This window comes from Artemia franciscana, chromosome 12 (assembly GCF_032884065.1).
Source record: "Artemia franciscana chromosome 12, ASM3288406v1, whole genome shotgun sequence".
Classification (NCBI taxonomy): domain Eukaryota; kingdom Metazoa; phylum Arthropoda; class Branchiopoda; order Anostraca; family Artemiidae; genus Artemia; species Artemia franciscana.
The window spans coordinates 11,752,796-11,771,419 of NC_088874.1; the positions used below are offsets into that span (position 1 = coordinate 11,752,796).

At 35.8% G+C, this 18,624-nt stretch overlaps 1 long non-coding RNA gene across 1 annotated transcript in view; it reads right to left on the reverse strand.

The window, feature by feature from the left end:
- The window catches only part of LOC136033691 (uncharacterized), a 36,053-nt gene that overhangs the window by 16,585 nt on the left and 844 nt on the right, over nucleotides 1–18,624 (reverse strand). The window lies entirely within an intron of this gene.

Below are 18,624 nucleotides of genomic sequence, written 5' to 3' on the forward strand. Positions count from 1 at the left end.
GCAATACACTCATTCAGTGTTCTGGTTCAAGTTATTTCAGGTTTATATATTATTAATTAATAAATCATTGAAAGACGAAATTTTGAAGTTCCTTATAATTTGAAAAGCATATTTGGTCGGGATTTAAAATCAATGAGTCACGAGGTCCTTCTAAATATTAAAATTCATTAAGATCTGATCACCCACTCGTAAGTTAAAAATGCCTCAATTTTTCTAATTTTTACTCTCCCTTCAGCCCCCCAAATGGTCGAATCGGGGAAAACGACTTTATCAAGTCAATTTGTGCAGCTCCTGATACGCCTACCAATTTTCATCGTCCTGGCTCGTCCAGAAGCACCAAACTCGCCAAAGATCTTGTCGAGATTTGAAATAAGAGCTCTGTGACACGAGTTCCTTCTAAATATCAAATTTCATTACGATCTGGTCACCCGTTCTTAAGTTAAAAATGCCTCAATTTGTCTGATTTTTCCAAATTAACAACCATAGCTCCCTCAAAGAGAACGGATCCATGCATATTATGTCAATCTCGTATCTATAACTTGTGCTTAATCTTCCCATCAAGTTTCATCCCGATCTCTCCACTCTAAGGGTTTTCCAAGAATTCCGGTTTCCAAGATTTCTGCTTCCCCCCTCCAACCCTCTATGTCCCCGGATCCGATTCGAATTGAAAATTGAGCATCTGAGACATAAGATTCGTCTATATATCAAGTTTCATTAATATCCAACCACCCATTGGTAAGATACCTCGATTTTCACGTTTTCCAAGAATTCCAGTTTCCCCTTTCAACTCCCTTCAATGTCACCAGATCTGGTCGAGATTAGAATAAAAGTTCTAAAGCACAAGAGCCTTCTAAATAACAAAATTTATTAAGATCTGATCACCCGTTCGTAAATTACAAATACCTCATTTTTTTCTAATTATTCCAAATTACCCCCCCCACTCCACCAAAGAGAGCGGATCCGGTCCGGTTATGTCAGTCACCTATCTTGTGTCACCGACTTATGCTTATTCTTTCCATCCAGTTTCATCCTCATCTCTCCGCTTTAAGCGTTTTCCAAAATTTAAGATCTCCCCACCTCATGACACTGTATCCGGTCGGGATTTAAAATAAAAGATATGAGTTTCAAGGTCATTCTAAATATGAAATTTCATTAAGATACAATCATTCTTGCGTAAGTCAAAAATACCTCATTTTTTCTATTTTTTAGAATTATTCCTCCCCCCAACTCTCTCAAAACGAGCTGATCCATTCCGGTTATATTTTCCGAGATTACTGTTTTTCTCCTCCAACCCCCTATGCTTCGGATCCAATTCGAGTCGGAAATGGAGCATCTGAGACATAAGATCCTTCTATATATCAAGTTTCATTAAGATCCGATTACATATTCGTAAGATAAAGATATCCCAATTTTCACGCTTTCCAAGAATCCCGGTTTTCCCCTCTAACTCCCGACAATGTCACAAGATCTGGTCGAAATTTTAAATAACAACTCTAAAGCACAAGATCCTTCTAAATATCAAATTTCATTAAGATCTGATCACCCGTTCGTAGGTTACGAATACCTAATTTTTTCAAATTATTCCCCCCCAACTCCTCCAAAGAGAGGAAATCCGGCCCGGTTATGTCAGTCACGTATCTTGGACTTGTTTTTATTCTTACCAGTCAGTTTCATCCTGATCTCTCCGCTTTAAGTATTTTCTAAGATTTCCCCTCCCCCCCCCCAATGACGGTGCATCCGGTTGGGATTTAAAATAAGAGGTCTGAGTTACGAGTTCTTTCTAAATATGACGTTTCATAAAGATCCGACCACCCCTTCGTAAGTTAAAAATACGTCATTATTTCTAATTTTTTCACAATTAACCCTCCCCCCAACTCCCCAAAATAGAGAAGATCCGTTACGATTACGTCAGTCACGTATCTAGTACTTGTGCTTATTTTTACCACCAAGTGCCGTCCCGATCCCTCCATCCACTCAAAGCGTTTTCCAAGATTTTAGCCCCCCCCCCCCAACTCTCCCACAATGTCACCAGATCTGGTTGGGATTTAAAATAAGAGCACTGAGACACGATATCCTTTCAAACATCAAATTTCATTAAGATCTGATCACCCGCTTGTACGTTAAAAATACCTCATTTTCTCTAATTTTTCCGATTCAACCGTCCCCCCACCCCCCCACCCCAGATGGTGGAATCGGGGAAACAACAATTTCTAATTTAATCTGGTCTGGTTCCTAATACGCCTGCCTAATTTCATCGTCCTAGCTTACCTGGAAGCACCTAAAGTAGCAAAACCGGGACAGACAGACGGATAGACAGACCGACAGAATTTGCGATCGCAATATGTCACTTGGTAGATACCAAGTGCCATAAAATCTAGAATTTACAATATACATACTTTAGCACTTACAATATTACAATGCTATACTAAAAAAAAAAATGTTCTGGGTAGCAAACTCCTAGCTCAAAGTTCTCCTCTCTTTCCTGTCATGATCTTTCTCAAAGACCTACTTTGACCTGCCTTGGATCGTAACGAGTTAATTGAAATAGGAATATATAGGAATAAATGATAAATAGGAATATGATTATTAAATGAAAAAAAAAATACCGATTAAAAATAGTTTAGAAAAATAGTGAAGTGCAAAACGAGCTAGATAAAAGGAAAAGTGAACAAATGAGCCACGTCCAAGCTGCACTTAGTTTTCTCCGTCAAGGGAAGATATTAGAAAAAAATCTTACGGGGAGGGGCTCAATATGACGTTGGCACCAATAAGCAAAATCTTGGGAGAGGAGGGGGCAATACAACAAAGGCGCTAATAATTGACCAAATTGACAGATTTCTTATTTAAACAAGAGCTAAGAGCGCATATGGCACTTGTGACAAGGCAAGAAGAGCTAAGAGTCAAGAGCTCATATGGTATGAGATCTAACAAAATTCTAAGAATCAATAGATTAATTTAAAAGGAAAATCAGAGGCTTAATGCCGGTCAGGATTCAAAATAAGAGCTCTGAGTCACGATGTCCTTCTATATATCAAAATTCATCAAGATCCGATCACCCACTCGTAAGTTACAAATACCACATTTTTTCTAATTTTTCCGCTCCCCTTAGCGTCCCAGATGTTCGAATCTGAAAAAACGACTTTATCAAGTCAATTTGCGCAGCTCCCTGACACGCCTACCAATTTTCATCGTCCTAGCACGTCCAGAAGCACCAAAGTCGCCAAATCACTGAACCCCTCCCCCCAACTCCCCCAAAGAGAGCGAATCCAGTAAGGTGACGTAAATCACGTATCAAGGACATTTGCTTATTCTATCAACCAAGGTTCATCCCGATTCCTCCACTCTAAGTGTTTTCCAAGATTTCCCCACTCCAACTCCCCCCAATGTCAAAAGATCTGGTCGGGATTTGAAATAAGAGCTCTGAGACATGAATTCCTTCTAAATATCAAATTTCATTAAAATCCGATGACCTATTCGTAAGATAAAAATACCCAAATTTTCACTTTTTCCAAGAATTCCAGTTTCCCCCTCCAACTCCTCCCAATGTCACAGGATCTGGTCGGAATTTAAAATTAGAGCTATAAAGCACAATATTCTTCTAAATATCAAATTTCATTAAGATCTGGTCACCCTTTCGTAAGTTACAAATAACTCAATTTTCAAAATTACCACCCCCCCCCCAACTCCACCAAAGAGAGCAGATCTGGTCCAGTTAGGACAATCACGCATCTTAGACAGGTTTTTATTCTTCCCATCCAGTTTCATCCTGATCTCTCCGCTTTAAGTATTTTCTAAGATCCCCCCCCCCAAGACGCTGGATCCGGTTGAGATTTAAAATAAGAGATCTGAGTTACGAGTTCGTTCTAAATATGAAGTTTCATGAAGATCCGATCACTCCTTCGTAAGTTAAAAATACATCATTTTCTCATTTTTTTTCAGAATTACCCCCCCCCCCCGTAGAGCGGATCCGTTCCAATTATGTAAATCACGTATTGAAGACTTCTGATTATTTTTCCCACCAAATGTCATCCCAATCCCTCCAATCTAAGGGTTCTTCATGATTTTAGGTTCCCCCACCCCAAACTCCCCCCCAATATCAGCAGTTCCGGTCGGGATTTAAAATAAGAGCTTTGAGACACGATATCCTTTTAAATATCAAATTTCAACGAGATCCGATCACCCGTTCGTTAGTTAAAAATACCTAATTTTTTCGAATTTTCCAGAATTAAGCCCCCCCCCCCGCAAATTATAGAATTTGCGATTGCTATATGTCACTTGGTTAATATCAAGTGCCATAAAAAGGAAAAACAGAAAAAAAAAAAAAAACAGAATAAGGACGCGAGAAATTTTTTTAGGAGCCCAGGCTCCCCCGGTCCGGCGGATCCACCAATGGTCTCCATTATCTACTTTTTAGCAGAGGGATAGGCAAGTAGCATCTCGTTACTGATAGGGCCAATCAAATGGTGTATCTATCTTTCAGCTACTGAATTTTTCAACTCTTCTAAAAATTAACAGAAGTTTTTTAGGAGGACGTCAATGGAAAGACCTTAGCCTCGGTAGAATCGAGGAGTTGTCCTCAGTATGTTGGCCTATTACTGAGACACATTTGTAGCACTAGCAGGTTATACAAAAGATGATTATCCTTCTTACTATTACTGAATAGAATAACAAACCCAACTAGTTCTACCTGACAGAAAGGGACTTGCTGGAACTAGCGAAAAGCGGTCAGGAGATACCTACTGAGCTCTCGACGTGCTTGGTTGAGGATCTTCTAAGTCCTCAACCAACACGTGAGTGCGTACTGTCGAATAATGTGTTTTTTTCTTAAAATGTTTAAATTTTTGTTGTGATTTTGGTCTTGATTTGGCCTGTTTCTGTTGAGCATTAAAGAACATGTATTCACAGTTCGAGTTTTCGTCTAGAAGAGATTAGGAATTAAGGAAAACGCCCCGTTCTTTACGCTAAAGTTTTTACTGTTTTAAAAAGTAGAGTTAAGAGTGAGTCAAACTTTAGCGTCAGGAGTGGGGCGCTGAGGAAGAAAAGCCCCTTTCATATACGGAATTATTTCTGTTCGTTTTAAGTTTAAATGTCGCTCTTTACTTTCAGTTACATTGTTATATTACATATGTCATATTATGTTATAATATGTTATATGACATTGTTACAAATGTCAGTTATATTTACTTTCAGTATAAAAACAAGTCTAAATGTGCAGAAGGCAAGGAAACAGCAATGGCAATAAATACCACAGTTTTTTAGGTACAATAATCTAGTTACAAACAACATGGTACTTGATCATAAAATGAGCCAAATCTAATATCATACTCAGATGATGATATGACGGATAGCTTTATTGATTATGCTACTGCAAACCAAAAATTGTCAGGATCGATACAGAAGACTAGGGTATATAAGAATACTGTTACTGGTACTAGAAGTAAATATCACCATCGAGTAAAGTCTACAGTCAACTTAAAGCTGAAATTTATGACGGACATCTCTGGTAGACGAGTAGTCCCGGTAGTTGACAAGAATAGTTGATTATTTTCCAAGAGCTTCCCCAAGCTTTCCAAGAATAGATAGTTATTTAACTAAAGACATACGAATTTAACGATTTAGAAGAAGGATGGAATAATAATTTTAGGAAGCTAGTCTGCGAAGTCACAGAAGATTAGGAAGGAAAGTTAGAAAATGAGATAGGAATATCACGCTTTGGCTTGGTATAAGAGAGAAGTTTGTGCAAGAGGTTTCTGAGTCATAGGTCTCGCAAGAACAAGAGAACGTGGGAGAAGTAGAGACAGAATTAAGGTATGAATGAAGGGGATGTGAAGTAGAGGCTATGAATAAATAGCCAAAAACCTAAAAGGTGCACCCAGAATGCATACTAGTAAAATATTGTGTAAGCATGTTAAAATATTGAGAGGAAAAAGTCATGAGAGGAAAATTTGTTTCCTAGTTTATGAAACAAAATTGGAGTTAAAGTGTCAAGGGGGCTTATGCAGAAAATTTTAAGAATAGTATGAGCCTGAATAAAGCTGTATTCAATTATACAGAGAAAAAAAAATGAGAATTTGGAAGTGAAGAAAGATTTATTTTGCGAAGAGGAGCTAGAAGGATTGAGAAATTATAAGGTCTCGAATGCTGGAAGCTTGGTAAATGGGTTCTTAAAGCATAGTGGCCGCAAAGTTTAGTACGAAAAAATGCAACATCATCAACATCTCTTCCAGAGGCATTTGCTTAATCTCTGTAGGAGAATAACTAATTACCATAATTGTAATCATTAAACTAAAACAGTGGCAAATTCAAGGAGGGTCAGGGACTACAGAACCCCATCCCCCAAGAAAAATAGGAAAAGATAAGAAAAAAACCGCCAATAAAGGGAAACAGGTATTATACAAAAAATAATTTAACACATAAAAAACTGTGTTTACTAAGTTATAAATACGAACAAACATAAACCTTACTGTCAGTAGGCCAAATTGGGGACCGGGGGGGGGGGCATCAACATCAGTTTGTTTCTATTCCATGTTGATTTTCTGTTTCAAAGTTACAAATTCGGTCAAATTTGAAATTTACATTCTCTAGTCGATAATTCAATTTGTTGTAAGTTATATTTGCAATCTAGATTTCCACTTGATAGAAAATATTCTAGTGCAACAGCTTGCTAACAAGATTAAAATTTTAAAACTTACGACAACGTCAAAATATTCTTAACAGTGAGGAAGGTATTACAGAGATTGAAATTTCAAATTTATCGAAATTGCTCTTTAAAAAGGTAAAAATGTGCAATTTCGTGTGATTTACCATACTTTAGCCACCTATTTATAATTTTTTTCTTTTTTTCGACAAGGATTTACAAGGCATTTCACTATCTTTAACCTATCCAGGTTGAATTCTATATAAGTAATTAAATAAGGTTTAAGACTCCCAAGAAAACACCCAAAATATTTCTACATAAGGGAAGAATCACACTTTTGGTGTAGAGTTGATATTACCAAAAAAATGGAGGGCACCTAGGCCCTCCAATTTTTTTGGTCACTTAAAAAGGGCACTAGAACTTTTACTATCCGTTAGAATAAGCCTTCTCTCGACCTTCTAGGACCACTGGGTCAATACAATCACCCTGAAAAAGCAAAACAAAAAAAAAAACAATTAAACACGCATCCGTGATCGGTCTTTTGGCAAAAAAACAAGTTCCACATTTTTGTAGATAGGAGCTTGAAACTTCTACAGTAGGGTTACCTGGATATGCTGAATGCGACGGTGTCATTTTCGTTAAGATTCTATGACTTTTAGGAGTGTTTCCTCCTATTTTCGAAAATAGGACAAATTTTCTCAGGCTCGTAACTTTTGATGAGTAAGACTTTCATTTACTATTGAGCTGGGTCGCTCCTAACTACAGTTCGTTACTACGAACTGTTTGAAAAGAAAGAAATTTAAACTGAAGTATTAAGGGTCTATTTTTAAAATTCTGAAATGAATAGTATTTTGTTTCCGAAATTCTAACGAGCGTATAAACTTGCCATAAAAAAGATTTAGATGCTTAACTTTGAGAAAAAAAAACAACTTAGATTGGAGTATTGTATGTAAATTTACAGACTTGTATGTGATTAAATAAAAAAAAAACAAGTTTTTTTAACTGCAAGTAAGGAGCGACCTTAAACAATAAAACAAAAAGAAATTATTCCGTATATGAAAGGGGTTGTCCCCTCTTCAATGTCTCGCTCTTTACTCTAAAGTTTTTTATTATTTTGAAAAGTCGAACTGTGATAAAGAGAGTCAAACTTTAGCGTAAAGAGCGAGACGTTGAGGAGGGGACAACCCCTACTCAAAGTGGATGGGGAGAATTTAGAACAGATTTCTTAACAACAGAGTGTTTGATCAACAGTTAAACATCTTTCAAGGTAATAACGTAATAATTAAACAATAACAGTAATAACGTAATGACGGTAATAACGTAATAAACAAGGTAATAATTCTTCGCAGTTGTGGGTTATGGAATAAAAGGATGGAACTGGGTTTCTGAGTTAATATAATTGCCTGTTAAGTTTCATTTATTTGTTTGTTTTTTGTTGTTGTTTTTAACATGGAAAGTGAAAGCAATTTCAGTTTATTTGCATACTTGATTTACGGACACTGAAAACACCATTTTAAATTAACTTTGAATTCAAAATTCTATGTGCCCTAACTGAATCAAATTTAGCCAACTGAATTTTCATGAACTACACACTAGCATAGCGTAGCAGTATGAACAATATGTCTTAAATGTCTTTTTCTTTACGATATGTCTAACATATGTTTGTTTTTCAACACTTAATACAGAAGTTATAGCCCGTGAAACCGTGGGGAAGGCTCATTTGATCTGAGGGCAATCAGCACCCTATATTGTACCTCTTTTTGTCCCTGCAAATCCCATGGCATTTGGATCAAATAAAGATTGGCATCACGAGGCTCCTTTAAATAGGCAGCAACAAGGTTTTTCAATATAAGTATAATAAATACAATATAAGATAAAAGTATAAGTGAAAAAATTAGCCACGCCCAAGCTGCACCTAGTTTTCTCCACCAGGACAGATATTAGAGCAAAACTTTCAGAGGGGGGCTCAATATGACATGGACAAAAAGTAAAATCTTGGGGGAGGAGATGGCAAAATAACAAGGGGGCAAAACAACTATGGGGTCGGGGGTCGACCTACACAATATTCCTGGAGCTATACGAGACTGTTCAGAAATGCAGAACAAAATGACTATATTAAAATTTGGATTGGAAATGTTTGGAAAATTAATAGCTATAGAGGAGGTCTGATTGCCCACTAATCACTTTTGAACCTTAAAAAGGGTACTAGAACCTTGAATTTCCAATCAAATTAGCTCCTTTAAATATCAATGATATTACTAGGATTGACAGAGCAGCACTGCGTGTGATATTGCTTATACGCCTTTTTAATATTTGCATGCTTAGTCTTTTTGTCTAATCGAAACTCCCCCAAAATATTTCAACTTAATATCCTTAGTGTTATTAGTTACAGTAACTGTAGAGGTGACATTAAAAGAATATACACAGTGTCTTCTGGCTAATTCAAAATCCGTCAAAACTTACCCTGAAAGGTCTAACTTAATAACGTAAGTCGTTATTGTGATATAACTCTGTCACCCCTTTGACTAGCTAAATGATCATAGTTTGTTTTGATTTAGTTCAACTGCCTAAGTATTCATAGAAAACCTTAAAACCCTTAGCTTGTGAAGTAGCAGTAGTATCATTGGCATACACAAAGCACCTTCGTTGTTTTTTTTCAACATCCCTTTCAACATACAATGAAATTTTCCACTTAATACCATCCACTGGTCCTGAAAAATTGCTGATCTCGACAACATATGTGGCCATAGTGTGTTTTGGTTTTATTTCAATATAGTTTCAAGATTGCCCAGAAGTTTCACCTCAATATCTTAAGGTTGATAGTAGCACTAGTAGTTTTAGTAGTAGAAGTAGGAGTAGAGTTATTAGTAAAAGTCTTAGCTTTAGTAGCAGTAATAATAATAGCAGTAGTAACAGTAGAAGCAGCAGTATTGTAATGCATATATTGTCTTTGGGTTTAATTTACCATCTCCTACAACACGCCAAATTTTTAGAAAATGTTCTCCTTTCTACCCTCAGGCAATAGTAATAGTAGCAGTATCACTAGGAAATGTTACAGCAGTAGTAGAACTAGCAGTAGTGTGTGCATCTTGCCTTATTGTCAATTGATCTTCCCTTTCAACATTTTCTGATAATTCTAACTTAATACACAAATCAATTCTTAAAATACGTTTTTTTTTTCAATCTAAATGCACATAGTGTCTTTTGATAGCTCGAATTTGCCATCAATATTCCCTCAAATTTTACCTTCCTAAACTCACCTTTAATAGTAATATTATCACAATATTTTCAGTGGTAGTACAAGTGGTGTAAGTGTTGTATTAGTAGCTGTAAAATCAGCATTATTAAATTGATAGCATTAGTAGTATGTACTCGAATACAACTCGTCAGTAGGGTATCCATTGAATAAAAAGACAGAGCAAGGGTTGAAAAAATACAGCAAAGAGCAACTAAGCTTGTACCATATTTAAAAATTTGCCATTTGAAAATAGACTGCGCAGGCTAGGATTACTAAGTCTTCAATTCCGAAGGGACAGGGCAGACTTTATTAACACATCCTGCATAATGAAAGACATTGATAATACAAGTTCATCACAGTTCTTCAAATGTAGTGACAATAACAGGACCCATTATCACCCACATAAATTGTACCCTTCACTTTCAAAAAGGAAAATAGGTCAACATTCATTTTGCAGTAGGGTGTGGAAGCCATGGAATGACCTTCCACCTGAAACATTTCTAACAGATAATATAAACACATTCAATGCAGAACTAACAGAAACACATTTTCACAGTAAATAATTTTTAAATCATCTTTAGTATTATTTGTCATTATTCTTTGTAGTTGTTATTTTTAATAGATTTGTATGTGTGTATTATATTGTCAGCACTGTCATAACTTGGCGTTTTACCAATTGATACTCCCCTATTAAATATTTTCTGACTAATTTGATACCCAAATCCATTCTTGAGATACACCCTTTTGACAATGTGCATACACATAGTGTTTTGATTTAGTTCAAATTTCCCCTTGAAATTCTGTCAAATTTTCACCTTCATAAGTGTAGCCTTAATTGTACTGATATCAAAGTAGTAATGGTGTTAGTAGGAACAGTAATAACAGAAATACTGTATTATTATTAGTAAGAACAGTAGTAGCAGTAATACTATATTAGTAGTAGTAGTAACAGTATTAATAGCATTAGTAGCAGGTAAATGTTGTCTTATGGTCAACCAAACATCCCACTCATGATACCCCTGAAGTTTCCTCTTGATGTGATAAGCCCTTCCAAAAATATTGCTAATACACCCGTATCATCAATTTGTATACACAGTATGTTTTGATTTAGTTCAACTTTCCTCTCAATGTTTCCTCAGATATTTTCTCCATATTCTCAGCCTTAGTAGTAGTAGTCACAACAGATGTAGTAGTTTTAGTAATATTAGTGGTAGCAGTAATAGTAGTTGCAGTAGCAGTAGAAGCAGCAGGAGTTGTAGCAGTAGTAGAATGCAAAAATAGCCTTTTTAGTCAATTGACAATCTCCCTGATTATTTCCTGAAAGTTACAAATCATTATACTCAGTCATTCCTGAGTTACACCTTTTTGACAACTCATATACAAATAAAATGTTTTGACTCAGTTCAGCAATTCCCTTAACAGTTCCTGAAAGACTCATCTTAAGATACTTCCTATTTTGGGAAGGAGTCAAAAATGTATGCCTTTCCTCAATAGCACATACTAATGTAAAAAATGAGCAAAGAGCGAAGCTTATACCCCTTGCCCTAATACTTCAAGGGGTGGGGGGACATCCCAAGTACATAATTACTGGACCTTTCAACAATGCTGAAAGAATTCATGTCTTTGGAAGCATCCAAAATCTATGTAACAAACCATTCCATAGCAAGGGCCAAGAGCTCATGATGCACTTGTGACAAGGTCAGAAGAGCCAAGAGCTTCTTCCCACTAAGTTTCATTTAAGATTTGAAATAAGAGCTCTGAGACACAAAATCCTTCTAAATATCAAATTTCATTAAAATCCAATAGACTGATCAGTTAAAAATATATAAATATAACCATTTATAAAGAACATAATGATCAGTATAAAAATATAACCAAGCTAAAAATATCTCATTTTTTCTAATTTTTCCGAATTAACCGTCATTCCACTCCCTCCAGATGGTCAAATTAGAGAAGCAACTATTTCTAATTTAATCTGGTGGTTTCCCTGATATGCCTGCCAACTTTTAGTGATCGCTATATTGATCCCGTATCTAGTTGTAAAAACTGGGGTGGTCTGAAATTCAAATCTGAGACCTCTTGAACCCTAAGCTAAATCATACCCCAAGACCACAGTCCATACTTGAGAAGAACAATCATTTGTTTTATTGACAAAGAAAATTCTTCTCAACTATCTTGTTCGCCCCCCCCCCTAATGGTCAAATCGAGGAAGAGAATATTCCTGATCTAATCTAGTCTGGTCCCTGACAAGCCTGTCAACTTTCATTGTCCTAGGCTATCTGGAAGTTCCCAAACTAGTAAATCCCCCCAACTCCCCCAAAGCAAGCAGATCTAGCCCAGTTATGTCAAGAACGTATCTAGGATATGTGCTTATTTTCCCCACCAAGTTTCATCCCGATCTCTACACTCTTAAAGCCCTTTTTCCAAGATTTTCGGTTTTCCCCTCCAACTCCCCTCTATGTCACCAAATCCAGTCGGGATTCAAAATAAGAGCTCTGAGACACGAGTTCTTCTAAATGTCAAACATCATGAAGATCCAATCACTCATTTGTAATTTAAAATACCTAATTGATTCAATTTTTTCCAAATTACTGATTTAGGCACCCTCTCCCAAAGAGAGTGGATCTGGTCTGGTTATGTCAATAATGTGTCTAGGATATGTGCTTATTTTTCCCAGAAAGTTTCATCCCAATCTCTCCACTCTAAGTGTTTTCCCAGATTTCCAGTCCCCCTTCCCCCAAATCCTCCAATTGACAAGACCCAGTAGAGATTTAAAATAAAAGGTCTGAGTTAAGAGGTACTTCTAAATATCAAATTTAATCAAGATTTGATCACTTGTTTGCAAATTAAAAACACCTTGTTTTGCTTATTTTTCCAAATTACCCCCCCCCCCTCCCCAATTCTTCCAAAGAGAGCGGATCCGTTACAGTTATATCAATCACCTACTAAGGATTTGTGCTTATTTTTTTCCACCTGGTTTAATCCCAATCCCCCAACTCTAAGTGTTTTCCGAGATTTCAGGTTTCCCCCTCCAACTCCTCCCCATGCCACCCCATCCAGTTGGAAGTTAAAATATAAGCTCTGAGACAGGATATCCTTCTAAATATCAAATTTCATTAACATCCAATCACCTATTCATATGTTAAAAATTTCTCATTTTTTCTAATTTTCTCAAATTAAACGCCCCCCCCCCGAGAAGGTCGAATCAGGGAAAACACTTTCTAATTTAATCTGGTTTGGTCCCTGATATGCCTGCCAAATTCCATCATCCTAGCTTTCCTGAAAGTACCCAAACTAGCAAAACCGGGACAGACCAATGGAATTTGCAATTGCTATGTCACTTGGTAAATACCAAGTGCCATAAAAACCTTATATGCCCCAGGGCATAGCACAAAGTCTTTGCCCAAGATCTCTGGGGTGTTGTGTTGAACCTGGCGCAATTGTTATCTGTTCTTTGAACTATTTAAAATAAAATAATCAATGCAAAATTTCTATCAGACATGTTTGGTAAAAAGAGGAGTAGATCGGGGGAGGGGGCTAGTTGACTTCCAATACTTATGACTCTTAAGAGGGAACTAGAATTTCCCATTTCAACCAGATGAGCCACTTATAAAGTTTATACAGCCATTCCTTCCATAAAAGTCTTAAATGCGCTAGGAACATAACTTACAACCCTTGCCCCAGGCTCTGGAAGTTTGTATCAACCCCCAAAGTTTTGTTATATGATTTTTGAACTATTTTGAATAGAAGGACCATCTCAAATTTCTACTGGATGCATCTTGGGAAAACATGAAATGTGTGTGTTCGGGGATGGGGGGTAGCTGCAATCTGATCACTTTAACCCTTAAAAGGGGCAATAGAACTTCTGACTACAGACCAAAAGAGTCCCCTCCAAAGCATACACAACTAACTTTTCTACAAAATTGTATATGCCCCAAGGGCATAACTTAAAACCCTTGCTCTGAGACCAGTAGGGGGAGGGGGAGGGTCTTTCTCACAGCCTTAATTTTCAAACCCATCAACTAAAATGAAAATATTCTGTATCAAATTTTGATTGATGATGTTTGGGGAAATGATGAGCTTGGAGGGGGGGGGGGCTGGTTGCTTTCAAAATACTTCCAACTCTTAAAATGGACACTATAACTTCCAACTTCAAATCTAATAAGCCTCATCTGAAGTTTATACCATGCATTAACCTAACATGCCCCCAAGACACAACTTACAGCCCTATCCCCAATGAAACAGGGGGTAGTTTCAGCCCTAGAGGCATTACAATTAACATCTCTATATCACAATATGTGTTCAGTGAAAAGAGGAATTGTCAAGGGAGAGGGACTAGTTGCTCTCCATCACTTTGACTTGTAAGAAGGAGCTAGAGCTTCTATTTTTAAACCAAAAAGTCCTGTCCAAAGTTAAACAACCACCCCTTTTGTAAAAACTTTAAATGCCCTGGGGCATGACATACAACCCTCTCTCCCAGACTCTGGTTTTTTGTGCCAACCCCAAAAGCCTTGTTATTTGATATTTGGACTATTTTGAATAAAATGACTTTAAACCTTCTACTGGATGACCTTTGAGAAAACACACTGTGTATGTGGGGGGGTGGTGGCTATCCTTTGATCACTTTGAAACTTAAAAAGGGCACTACAAATTCTGATTACCAAAGGAATTCTGTAGGCAAAATGTAACAAAGCCTAACCAACTAAATATTTATTAAAATCTAACTACAATATAATTTTTGTTTAAGCTGGAGCTAATTGCCTCTGTATACAAACAGCAAACAACTGGTTATTGCCTGGTCTTATAGATCCAAAATATCAAGTGCTGGATAACAGATCAAGTATCAGTAAATCCTTACCCTCCTCTCAATGTTTCCATGGATTGGCACTCCTGCATTATGATATGGCAAGGAATTTGACTCCAAAATGATAGATCCCAAAGATTAATGTAAATCTAAATGGAACAGTTTACCCACTGTAGGTATATTTAGATTCAATTTTTATTTACAATATTCTGTAAATTTACCTGCAGCATGTCTGCCCATAGAAAACACAATAAAGTAATACACCATTATGCTATTTACATCTTGCTAATGGGGAGAAGTTGACCAATGATAGATTTTATTTTACTAGTTTAGACAAAAAACATTATGCTGTTGCAAGTTTTTTCTTCTTATATATTTTTGTATTGCTGAGGACAGCCCTTGGACATAGGGCTGAAATATTCATTTTAATTTGTTTCCCACTGTCTTGAGAAATTCCCTATTGTTCTTCTTGTTTTACGTGTTTGTGATGGAAAGGCAGTGTGGTCTTTGTTGCTATTTACTTTGGTCTAGATCAGTGAGTCCCAAACTTATTTGAACAACTGCCTCCTTTCCAGAAAAAAATATTACTTGGTGCCACCTGGATTTTATATTTATTTTAATAGCAATTAATGAGGGATATAAACATTGTTGTATCTGTGAGAAGAGGAATTAACAAGTAAAAAACTATTTTTTATAATTTTACAATATATATCATGAAACGTTTTGAGAAAAAATCTTTCTATTAAATATAAGTCAATTTGCAAATTTGTAAAGTTAGAATAAGAGAAGAAAAAATAGCACCAAAACCATTTTACCTAAGGATCAAAATTTACAAATCTTGACCTAGATTTTTCATTTTATCTGTAAACATGTTATAAGTGATACCAATTTCATAGTTAGGCCTATTTTTTTCTTTTGAACTTTCACTACCCTCTAAAGATAATCATTGCACCCCAAATGCACCTGTGCCCATTACCACACTTATGGTTTTCCTCCAAAACCCCCACTGGGCAGTAGTACCCACTTTGAGAATCACTGATATTAATAAATTTTTGATGTATTCTTTAATTTATTTGGTAAAATTCCAGTTAATTGACTTCTTGCTATCTTGGAAAGGGTTTAGGTTAGGAAAATGAAACTTTCAGGGATAGGTCTACAGGCTAAAGTATGTCCTGGAAAGGTGTTTTAAAGTGCCTGCCTCCACTCTTTCTCCCTCTAGAGGGCCCTGAAATTTGCCTACATGACAGGTCTATACCTATTGAAATTTTGACAAAACAACATTTTACCTTAATTTTCAGTTAATAGTTGCTTTTTCTCTGCCTTAAGTTCTGAAAATGTGATTCCTGTTATTTGAGTAGAATTTTGAGCCATACTAATGTGTTTTTTTTCTTCAGAATATAGGAAATGTATTTGCATATCTTTGAAACCTTATAAAATGGAATTGAGCAAAGTTATGAAGCTGAAAACAATTTTGCTGTACTTCAATTAAACAGAAGATCTATTTTGCAAGGTTTCACTTTTATAACACACATATTTTTTGGTAAAATTGTAGCAAACAGTATTACTGGCTTTCATATAAAGTGAATATACCACTCAGTGCCTTTTTTATGCTCTTTATAAATATAATAATCGCTTCTACTGGAAACAAAAAAACAAACAAGTTTTTTTAAATGAAAGCAAGAAGCAACATTAAAACTTAAACGAACAGAAATTACTCTGTATATGAAAGGGGCTTTTCTTCCTCAACGCCCCCCTCTGCACGCTAAAGTTTGACTCTCTCTTAGCTCTACTTTAGCTAAGCTAATAAACTTTAGCGTAAAGAGCGGGGTGTTGAGGAAGAAAAGCCCCTTTCATATACAGAGTAATTTCTGTTTGTTTTAAGTTTTAATGTCGCTCCTTACTTTCATTTAAAAAAAACATGTTTTTTTTATTTAATTTCTGGACGTTTTTTAATTCATGCATGTTTTGATCTTGGCTCTCCGCACATAAAACGAAATTTGCATATTAATTTTCTTTTTGGCTAAATGGCTTTCTCATAGTTTTAATTGGAAGATTTTGAGAAAAAAGGAGAGGGAGGAAGCCTAGCTGCCCTCAAATTTTTTTATTATTTAAAAAGGCAACTAGAACTTTTAATTGTTTTACAAACATTTTCATTAGTAAAAAAATATGTAATTTACAAATTAACTTAGGTAACAAACTTCTATATTTGTATATTTTTTATTGCATATATGAGGGAGTTCACCCCTCGTCAATACCTTGCTTTTTACACTAAAGCTTAAATTCTGTCCCAATTCCTTAAGAATGATGACCATTGAATCACAAAGGCCGTAGAATAAATAGCTAAAATTACTAAAAATACTTTCACGTAAAGAGCAAGGTATTACAAGGAGGTAAACCCCTCATATGCACAATAATTTCTCCTTGTTTTAAATTTTATTGCTGGTCCTCACTTTCAGTAGGAAAAACTTCTCATATTTATTTTTTTCTTGTTTTTTTAAATAATGCAAAAAAAATCCTGCACCCCCTTCATTGAAAGTCTCTTCCCCCATGAGAAGTTTTTCCATGGAAAGATCCTCCCGCGTAACCCCCACCCCCCACCTCAGCTCTCCCTCCCAAACCAAAAAATCCCCCTGAAAACGTCTGTACACTTCCCAGTAACCATTACCATATGTTAACACAGGTTAAAGTTTGTAACTTGCAACCCCTCCTGGGGAGACTGCAGGGTAGTAAGTTGTCCCCAAAGAAATAGTTATAAGGTTTTTTTGACTATGGTGAATAAAATGGCTATCTCAGAATTTTGATCCAATGACTTTTGGGAAAAAATGAGCATGGGAGGGGGCCTAGGTCCTCTCCAATTTTTTCAGTCACTTAAAAAGGGCACTAGAACTTTTAATTTCATTTAGAATAAGCCATCCCGCAACATTCTAGGACAACTGGGTTGATACAATCACCCCTGGGAAAAAAAAACAAATAAACACCCATCCATGATTTGTCTTCTGGCAAAAACTGCAAAATTCCACAATTTTGTAGATAGGAGCTTGAAACTCCTACAATAAGGTTCTCTGATTCGTTGAATCTGATGGTGTGATTTTCGTTAAGATTGTATGACTTTTAAGGGGTGTTTTCCCCTATTTTCTAAAATGAGGCAAATCTTCTCAGGCTTGTAACTTTTGACAGGTCAGACTAATCTTGATGAAAGTTATATATTTGAAATCAGCATTAAAATGCAATTTTTTTGATGTAGCTATTGGTATCAAAATTCCATTTTTTAGAGCTTTGGTTACTATTGAGCCAGGTATGTCCTTACTACAGTTTGTTACCACAAACTGTTTGATTCAGACTTAAGCACTTTTTCACCTCTTAAAAATGACCTAAATATGGGGTATAAAAATGACCTAAATATGGGATATAAAAAAGGCTTAAACATTGGTCTCAAACTTTATATCATTGGATTCAAACTTACTGTTTCATTATAAATCCATTTTTTTAATGTTATATTATCCACAAGCACTGATTTTCCATGATTAAATTGGATAAATAAATTTTATCAATCTTGTTGCATTATCTTCTTCCTTATCACCTAAATTTCAATTAAAGCATGCATTTTGGTAATTTTTTTCAAATAATAGGATATTTGAAATTGCAAATCTGAAATAGTTTAGAAACAAATTTGGGCTATATATTTGCATATCAGGGGGGTGGGGGTAAAGCATAGCATATATTAAATACATAATCTAACCATTGCTGTATTTAATATAGGCTAGTTAAATTTATAGCAAACAGTATAACTGGCATTCATAATAGCCAGCTTTCATATTTTCAACCAAATATGCATGCTTTTATTTAGAATTTGATGTCAAGGAAGAAGAAAACATCATAACATTGGAAAAATTAATTTATCCAAGCTAATATTGGAAAATCAGTGCTTGTGGATTATCCTCTGAA